Source organism: Papio anubis, chromosome 10, assembly GCF_008728515.1.
Source record: "Papio anubis isolate 15944 chromosome 10, Panubis1.0, whole genome shotgun sequence".
Lineage (NCBI taxonomy): Eukaryota > Metazoa > Chordata > Mammalia > Primates > Cercopithecidae > Papio > Papio anubis.
This window is the reverse complement of record NC_044985.1, coordinates 26,033,741-26,044,655: the sequence shown is the minus strand read 5'-3', so window position 1 is coordinate 26,044,655 and position 10,915 is coordinate 26,033,741.

Genomic DNA, 10,915 nt, shown 5'->3' with positions numbered 1-10,915 from the left:
AATTTCTATTCTGCTTAATTAGTCTTTCTGCTTATTTCTACATCATTAGTTTATTCTTTAATTGGTATGGCTTGTATTTTTCTATATTATTTTCTAGAACAAATATCACCACTCTCCTTCTATTCTTGTTAATGACTCTTGTCTTAGTAATACTTAGGTATTTATTTTTTCTAATTTAATGTTACTATCATTTGGTCAAGTTCCAAATGAAGAAATTTTCTGAGAATTTAACTTGAGATTATATTATATTTTAGGGTAAAATGAGGAGAAATAAAGTTTTAATTTCTATTCACATAATATGAATTTTCTTCATCAAAATCATAATGATTTGTGCTGCATTTCATAAATTCTGAGCAAGTGTGACCTCAGTCATCTTTCAAACAAAACTATCAAATCATTGTTTAAAGTGTTTTAATATCTCCTATTTGATCATTGCTTTATATGTTTTGCATTTGAAACTACATTGAAAGATATATATGAGGTAATGATTACTTTTATTTAACTTTTATCAATACAATATATCCTCTTGATTAATTCATGTTCTGTAAGAAGAATTCCATTGTGTCTGATATAAGTACTGTTCCTCTTAAATATGTAGGTTTTTATTTGCCTCTTATTTTTTATCAAGGAAATATGTCTTTATTTTTCTTTGAAAGAAAAAAAAATAGATATCTTGTTAACCATTATATTTCCAGATTCTCACACTTTATTTGTTACAGAGAGTGTATTCAACAAATATTTTGAACAAAAATATTTAAAATAAACAATATGTAGATAAATGTTAAAAATTCAATCTGAGAATCAATGTATTTTAATTAGATTATTTAATGAATTCATATTTATTGTGGCCAGTAGGTACGTTTGTTCTTATTATTATCATTTATCATCTTCCTTTGTAAATGTATTTCCTTGGTCTCTCTTTTTGTTTATTTTATTTTTTGTTAGTTTTCAAGTTTTTTCTAGTTTTGTTTTCCAATAAATTTGGAAGATACGTATATATATATCCTGTTACCAGCACATTTTCAAAAGTCTATAATTTTTCAGCACCAGAAATAAGATAAAATCTATTCCTATAATTTTGTAGAATAGGAAATTGACATTTTTATTTCTTTCGAAAATTCTGTACAATTTTTTGTTAAAAATTTCTAACATAGTGTAAGCAGATTGTTTTTATTTCCCCAAAAATAGATATACTTTTTTCAAGCATGATTTTTAAATGTTTATATTATTCTATCAAAAATGACCTGTAACTGTCATAAAAACCAGACATATTTTGAGGCATAGCTGAAATTCTAACTCTGAAAGTTTCCTTTATACCAGTTTTATTTTTTCCAAAATCTATATTACTTATATTTTACTTTGTACTTTTAACTTTGTAATTCCTATATGCTACTTTTTATCTCTGGTTACCTTATTTTAATGTGTCTTTATCTTGTGTCTCCAACTAGATCAATCTGCTCCTTTGGGAGCAGCAGTGTGTCTTGTAGAACATGGCTGGGTGGGCAGTGGATCTGGTTAGACAGCATGGCATTGTTAAAGAGATCAGATCATTAAATAGATGAGTCAGGTTGCAACAGGCTGCCTGGGAAATTCCTATGAGTGTTCTGCAAGTGATGTGTCTGGCACAGTGACAGCAGATGTCAGCAAGATTCAGTAATTGGCACCCCAATTGGAGGCTCTAGTGTTGTCATCTCTAGTTCACTCAGGTGGACATATCAGTTTGAAGAAATTGGACCAAATAATTTGGATTGTAAGTGCAGAATTTAGAAATGAATCCAGAATTGCAATATGCAGTTACGGAAACTGTCCTGGATCACTGGATTAACTAGGTAGGATTCTTTAAGTTACTTTTTAATAGCTAAAAGATTACTTTAACCACCTGTGATAAGAATCTGGAATTTAGACTGCTTCGACCATGGGAAATGGAGAAATGAGAGATGAGATCCAAGAAGGTATATGTAGAAGTGTGAACACAGGCTCTCAGGTGATACAACTGTATATTAGATGGATTTTGTGTTCTTAGCTAATTCTTGACATATTCAGATACGATATTTTTATTGCCTTCAACTTAAAGTACAAATTCTTTAGTATGCCTTTAAAAATGCATCATCTGACACTTTTGATTTTTCAAAATTTCAGATAATCATTTTTCACTTTACTATCTAGCACCATGGGCCTCAACACATCCTGTTCCGCCTGCTAGAATGCTCACCCCTCACTTTCATTCCCAGAAAAATATTCAAAAGTCATCTGAAGTGTCCCCTTCTTGGTGACATCTTTTTTGCTTCACAGGGAGCAAAATAAATATATGTTTATCAAAGGCTCCACTGTACATTATGGATACCTTCCTTTATAGCACTTAGCAGGAAACTTTTTAATAGTCTCTTCAGACCCATTTTCTCATTAGACATATAGCTCTTGAAAACAAGGGCCATGACTTTCCACTAGAGTAATCCAATTCCTAAGTACTGTGCTTTTCAAACAAGCACACAATAAATAAATGAGAATAGAAAGGAGAGAGGCAAGAAAGGAAATTAAGGCCTCCTTTTCCTTGCCTACTTATATTATCGCTTCCTTACCACTATATCAGTTCTGCATTTAGAAATTAACTAATACAAAGAAAAAAAAAAAAAGGTTTTAGCCAGAGACTATTTGTGTGTGTATATTTCTTTTTCTAGATAAGGATATTAGTGGCAGTTTTTGGGATCCAAGTACATTACATAGAATATAAATTCAATGGTCTATTTTAGAGAGTATCTAATTACAGTCCTATCACCTAACTGGGCCACTCTGAATTAAAACAATCACAGCCTTGGTACGTTATTGCAATATGTTTTTAAGCCAGATAAAGACAGAGTTAATATGACAGAGTGGTTAATATATGTGTTCCTTCCTCCTCTTGTCCACCACTTTTTTTTTTCTTTTTAAACAGAGTCTCACTCTGTCACCCAGACTGGAGTGCATTGGTGCTATCTTGGCTCACTGCCACCTCTGCCCCCCAGGTTCAAGCAATTCTAAAGCCTCAGTTTCCCTAGTAGCTGGGATTACAGGTGTGTGCCATCATGCCCAGCTAATTTTTGTATTTTTAGTAGAGACAGGGTTACACCATGTTGGCCAGGCTGGTCTTGAACTCCTGGCCTCAAGCGATCTGTCTGCTTCGGCCTCTCAAAGTGCTGGATTACAGGTATGAGCCACTGTGCCTGGTTTTGTCTACCACTTTCAATTCCAGGCTACAGTACAAATAAGAAAAGGCTCATAAAACCCAATAAATCTAAGATAGCACACCCTGCCATCAAACTGCCAGGGACAGGTAAGTATATGTATTCTTTCATTCTATTTCAACGTTATTCATATATGTCAACTGGAAATTTAAGAAATCTTGAGCGTTTAAAGATTTTGTTTCCAACCATATCAACAACTGCCTATACTCACATACAAGGATATTTCATTTTCATTTTCTAATACTTATAGCTAGTTGATTGTTCCTCTTATATATTAAGAGGAATGCCTATATATAATAGACATACATTTTTAAATGCATGTTTTAAAATTAAGTAATTGATACTATGAATGTTGACAGAATAGAATAGCAGGCAATGAGAACTTTTAGCAAAAACAGAGAAACAACTAAGTGTTAAAATGACAGTTCTGTTTGGCTTTTCAGATAGGCAGATATGAGGAAAGAAAATATTCATATTTATATTTCACAGATGCACATTTGTATCATTGTATTTTTATTTTAAATAAAATTCAACGCAGTAAGAAAAGCTAACCTAGCTACATGAACAAAAATATAAAAAGTATCCTATAGGGGGCACTCAAGTACTATGAACCACAGCATCTGCTTCCTCTAGTTATATTTTGTTTGGATGAAAAGGTGTAGCCCCTTGGGCACATTTTCGTATTACCTTTTATATAAAGAACAAAAGTGAGTAAAATAAATGAAAATGCTCTTTGTCACACTTCTACTATTCCCCAGTGAAAGATAAAGGTATATTAAGAGGTGTGATTAAACGGCATTTGGATAATTATTATTCTAAAAGCATAAAGGCACGATAGTGTAGACAGCTGAGGTGTTGAGCATTTTCAAAATTCTACACAAGGTTTCTTCTGCATTACAGTTCAATGCCAAGGTAATTATCATTCTCTTCTGAGGACTGTTTTGTCTAGAACAGTAAAAGGCAAAGTCATGTACCTAATTTTTATTTAGGTTTTAAAGAAGAATAATATGAGAATATTTAAATTACTTTTAAGAAATATAGCAAGGAGGACTTAGTCAATCACTTGCACAGAGAATTTTTAACAAATGGTGGGGTCCTTTTTTAAGTTTTGGGGGGGTAGATGAAGGTGAGGACAAAGCTAAAATTCCCTTCGGCAGACTGTTTACCAGATGTTGTTTCAACTGATCTATGTTTAGATAGCTAAGAGTCCATTTTAACCAAACCCTAAATGAAAACTTGTCATAGCACCTAAATGAAATCAATACGTGATTTATTTAAAGTGGTGGTGGGGGAAAAGTTTCATTTAAGCTTTGAAATCATAGTTAAAAGAAGTTGCTTTTTAATTTTAATATGGTCATATTATAGCAGCTTAAAAATGAACCTCTAAACTCCCTCAGGATAGTCATAGGAATCCCATTAAGCATTTTAAACACCAATCTCCCACCGAATTTCCCTTTGAAGCACTTCACAGTGCTCCACACTCAGAGCACGTGTGTTTTATTTCTGTTATTTTCACACAAGAGAACTTAATTTGTGCTTTTAGTTTTAAAACAGGACATACAAGTACTAACTCCCTTCATTAGCTTGTTCACCACTATCACAGTTGTGAATAACAAAATCACTTCCAGAGTCATTTGTCAAATGGATACTTGGGACATTTGCATGAAGGTATAATCGAATCCTACAGCCTGTTTATAATATAAAGTAAGATGTTAACCTGCTTTCCATTTTGATTAAAGATATGTAAATATTTGCTTACATAAAATTGGATTATATGTCAACGACTCCTAGCAATGATTTGAGAAGAATCGCAGGTTACTATGGATGTACTTTAAAAACATCAAATTTTAAATAAAAGGAGGTAACTTGTAACTCAGACTTCTTGAATTTAGTAGTTATTATGGCCAAAAAGATAAGATTTTCCAGAATAATCTTGATTAGAAATAGTCTTCCTGTTGTTCCATAATTCTATTTATTAGGCCATGTGTTCAATTTTGGCTTGGAAACTGTGACTATCATGAATAAAATGTGTGGAAGGGGAAGTAGAGGGCAGAAGAAACTGGCCTGAGAGCTACAAAGAGAGCCAGGCAGTTGTCACCATGACATCTCTGAGGCTATAAGTTGCTTTCACTCGCAAACTACAGCTGGAAGCATCATTGGTTTTAGCAACTCCCCAGCCAAATTCAGGCCTGGTGACTAGATGTCTTTATATATACATATAAAAAATAATTATATATATATTATTTTATGTGGTCAACAGAATATGTTACTTTTTCTGAGCTATTTTCCCAGTGGCTATATGTATCTTTGTGAAAATGTCCAAGTTGATTAAACTCCTTGGTTTTATATAATTAATATCAACAATCCTTTGACCAATTTTACGTGTTATCCAAATATCAGTCCATTTGTGATTATGTATTTATATATACATATACTTTCTAATTTTCCAATTCATTTTAGAGTGTTTTCAGGCAAAGCTTACTAAAGAGCATAGAAACTATTTCCTGTCATTTCTTTCACCAATAAAAAAAAAAGAAAAAATTAGGTTAGAATAAATTAGGATTAATATACATCTAAAAGTACAAAATTGACATTTCTTTTAGAAGTAAATGCATTTTATCACAAGCAAAAATATATAAACTCTAAATAATAATCATATATATTCTTGGTCATTCCGTGTTCAAGGTATTCATCCTCTTCTACCTCTTCTGTTGTATACCTGGGAATAACTTTATCTTGACACTCAATTTTGCAGTTTTTGTTTTAGAGTAGGGTTTGCACAATATGAATGATACCCTTGGTAAAGTCTGTTTACATTGCAGAATATAGCAATAAAAAGTCATAAAAGCATTTAATAATCTTTCAACCATAATTTAACTTTGCTACGATTCATCCATAAAATCACATATTTTTATAAATCTTGGTAAATATATTTAAGTCCAAATGTCACCTTTATTTTTTCTACAAAGAGAGACTTGACATAAAATTAAGGCATTCTGTTTAGGGCTAAAAAGCACCGTTTTGCTTTTGAATTTTTATGGTGATTCAAAAGTATAATTTTCATAATAGAAAAACACTTTTGGAGTGCAAGACACATTTTCTCAGAGAATTTTTTTTTTTACTTAAATAATTAACAATGTTCTAGAGAAGTTAGTTTTGTAAGTTTTTCTTTAAAACAAACTTTAAAAAATCTAAAAGCCCTACTCTAAGTAAATGTCACTTACAACACACTTACTTAGTACTTACTCTATGACAGGCACTGTGCCCAAATGGAGCTGTTGACAGTCTCCCAAAAGCAATTCCCAGTGTGAATTAAGCAAGGTGCTCTTTGAAGAAAGGTACGTTTTTCTAATCTTTCTTTCCTTTTTAAAATTTCTTTGCTTCTCTTTACTGTTTTGTTCTGTAATTTATTATATGAGGGCCATTTCTGATAAAAGAATAGAAAAAAAATTACTCTTCTGAAAAAAAAAAAAAAGTGAAACAATCTCTACTTCTAAAGTAAAAAAAAAAAAAAAAAAAAGTAAAGAAAAAAACTTGGCCTGAGATGATATACCTACAAAGTACTTTTTTACATTTTAACAGCCATTCATTTTATTAAAGTACATATTATGTGTAATTAATAGGGTTCTGGTATTTCATCTTGTCAGCTCGCTGTCCACGGCTCATGCCCAACCTCTATCTTTGTCATTGTAAATACCCTGATTACTTCGGATATAAAGCTGTATTCCATGGCAGAAGGACCAGGGAACAGCCGAGATAGAAGATATTAAATAAGTTCAAGGGAAAAAGGAGAAAGCCATTAATCAACAGTAAGGCAAATTGCCTTTGAGTGCCTATTATTGGAGAAAGCATTATATAGAAAGAACATTTTGGGGGGACTGAAAATTGTAAAATGCTAAAGGCTACATAAAATGTAAATATAAGAAAGAATATGAATTGATATGAAGTTGGAAATTATTATTTAGAGGGGATAAGATGCTTGAAAACATCACAAATAGGTCTTCATTAATAGCTACAATAAAAATAAATAGATGAATGAGTCGAATGACTTTTTCAAATTCTTTTTTGTCTTGATTTTTTGTGACCCCAAAACATAACAGAGTCTTTAGAATCTAATGAACATGTAAGCATGTGTTACTGTTGATATTTCTGAAAGTTCTTAACATGTATGTACTTGCTATCAAGTTCTAGATCAAAATATGTTGTAATTTAAATACATTTCATGATTTCTTATTCAGTGTTGAATTCTAATAGAAATTGGGTTCTCTCTATGACTAGAAGACACTTTCCAAGAAAGATGCAGCCCTGATTTTACTGGGTGATCCCATTAGTGGCCTTTATGTGTCATGCTTGTGGTTTCTGAGAGGATGGCTTCCATGCTGATCTTGGAGAGTAAGTCCTTTAGCACAGGAATGATATTATTATTTCATTTAGATTATATGCTATGTTCCTGCAAGAATTATGTTTATTATCCTTATTGCTATATGCATGGTGCTAAATACAGTGTCTGTCACATAATATATAGATATTTAGTGAATGAATAATTTCATATTCTCTGAGCTACCACTTCTGTGAAGTAAAACAAACAAACAAACAATCAGCAGCAAAAACAACAACAACACTAGAAGAATATCAACGAAGCTGACTACATAATACAGGAAGAAGTCAAGAAACTTTATCCAAGGTCTGTTTCTGATATTAACAAAATATGTGACCTCGACTAGTCACCTTTTCTTTCTTTATAATTTTTTCACTTGCAAAATATGGTAAATTGGAGTAGATTATTTGAATGTTCCTCCCAGCTCCAACAATCTTAAAGTCTCTAATTATAATTAAAGATCAGCAAGATGATGACCGGAAAGAAGGTCAGAGATTAATATTCAAAGGTAGAAAAATGCCGCAAGGGCCTATTCAGGCAAAGTGCATCCTGACCATGGTCACTGTCAATCGACCCTCCACCTGATCCACTAAGTCTATTCTGGATCTGGAGAAGGCAATGTGGAGCTCATATTGAACACACATATGTCAGGGTCTAAAAGTACCGAAGCAACATACTTTATGATCAGTAACTGACTTAAAACCTAAGGGCTAATTCCATGTGAGTAGAGTGACAAGGATTTGGTGAATTGTTGACATTTTTGTATTACCCACGCACGGATGGCAATATGACCAATTGTACCTTCTGATGACATATCCAAAGAGCAAGACAGGATTTGTATCTTCAGACTATATTATTATTATGGATGTCAATCCCTTGAAAAATGAAAAGAAAAAAAAGATAGAATTTTTAGTCTTTCAAGTCTTCTGCTGGGTTTGTCTAAATCTGTAGACTCCTTTTATTTTTACTGTCAAATTTATCAAACAAGAGTCTGAAAAAATCCAAATAGTCGAATCAGTTTTAAAAGCTTATATTGTCTTCTGAAATTTATAATTGCTATCAGGCGTGATTTTTGCCATAATATTTATGTCTTAAAACATTTACAGATAGTAAAGAGAAGCTGAAAATATAAAAAGAGAAGACTACTGTAATTGTCTTGGAAATATTTTTACTTTCCAGATTTAATTAGATAATTGCATCACTCTTAATTTTCTTTTCAATTGTGCATACCTCCTAATAATTGTTTAATAGTAAGAATTAAAGTTACCCAAAAATCTTATTTATCTCAACCAAATCTTTATATCCTAATTGAGACAGTATGCTGAAAAACAGAACACACTTTTGAAGAAAAGCGGTTAAAAATGTGCATTGAAATGTTGCATTCTGAGAAAGAACTTGCGTCTAAAGTTTTTTTGTTTTTTTGTTTTGTTTTGTTTTGTTTTTTCTCTTAAAGGCTTTGTCCAGAGTAACTCTGTTTCAAGTTAAAGAACTGATAATGTTTCCTTACCAATCTTTCTCTCTCTCTCTCTCTCTCTACTTCCACCCCCTGTCTCTCTCAATCTCTTCCCTTTCTTTTTCATCTTGTGTCTGCTGCTGCCTGGCAACTTTTCTGTCTGGAAACAGGCAGGCTAAGAAACTTAGCAGGCCTTGCAATGATAGCTGCAGAAATCCTTGGCAACCTAACTTTCAGGCCAACTCTCCTTCACACACATCTCTTCCATGAGACAGATTGTCAGCTCCAGCTTGTTTAGACACATGTCCTCTCCCTAACTTACGATGTTCAGATGTGTAGCACATAAATTGTTACTATCTACTGTAAGAAATCCAATCGCACAAAAATAATTAAGTTAACAGAAATGAAATCTGATATTTGATCACATGTATGGAAACCATGGCTCTAACTGGGAAGTGTAAGATTACCACTGACTGATAATTAGCATTCGTGTGTTGTTTTAAAACAAAAAGGAAGAATGATTGGTTCTACTTTGTTTAATTTATCTTAATGAGAGATTTCATAATATTTTATAGTTTGATGAATTAATTTATTTAACTTGTCAGTGTTAATAACTCTGATTAGAATGAAGAAATTATAATGGACCCTAGTAACAAACAAAATTCGAACGCTCTCACAAGCTTTTCTTTCTTCAGTAATAGTGCACTTTATTAATTTATTTTTTCACTGAAGCATATATTATGGGGAAACAAAAGTATTTCATAGAAAATTATACTCAAGCTTTTCATTTCATATTTATAATCCATTAAAATTTGATGGTCATTTAAAACCTAGGAGCAAATTATTTAATTTTAAATCTCAAATTTGGTCAACACTTTTATCAACCTCACTGGTGCTCACAGACAACAATCTTCTTTTATAAACTGGTCATTTTCAAAGACTATCTGGAAGAAGAACTACTTTATACAAGAGATTTGATGTGGGACAGACAATTTTATCCCATTTCATTTTGACACTGGCTTTATTTCAGTTTTGGAGCAAATATATATCTACTGCTTATTATTTAATCTGTTTATTACATATTATGGCTTCATGGTATGAATCAGCGTCCTTAGTATAAATTTTAGTCTTAAAAATTCTTAACAAGCATTTAAATTCATGTATTGTGTCCACCTAAGCACTGGTGCATACCTAAGCACCTATATTTCCATCAAAACTTTTGAAAGAGGTTTTATACCATTTAGATCTTTATTAATCATGGTCTTAAAGCTTCAATTTTTTTCTTTCTATTTTATTTTTGAGATGGAGTCTCACTTTGTTGCCTAAGCTGGAGTGCAGTGGTGCGATCTCGACTCACTGCAACCTGCGCCTCCCAGGTTTAAGCAATTCTCCTGCCTCAGCCTCCTGAGTAGCTGATACTACAGGTGCATGTCACCATGCCCGGCTAATTTTTTTTTTGTATTTTTAGTAGAGACAGGGCTTCACCATATTAGCCAAGATGATCTCAATCTCCTGACCTCGTGATCCGCCCACCTCATCTTCCCAAAGTGCTGGGATTATAAGAGTAAGCCACTGTGTCCTGCCTAAAGCTGCAAATTTTGTTTTATAGATAATACTTTATTGAGATTCATTCACAGTGGAGATTAAGCTTAACATGTTACCTTTTATTGATGTTCCAGCCTATGCTTTAGTAACTAGTTTTCCATATTTACTATCACTATTTTATAGTAACTATTTTGATGCTATGTCATTCGTGATTACTGACTTAATTGGTGATTACTTAAGAATTCTATTTTGCTTTATTATTCTGGTCACAATGTGCAGACAATGCATTTTTAATTTTTTTTCCACTCAACGAAGTAA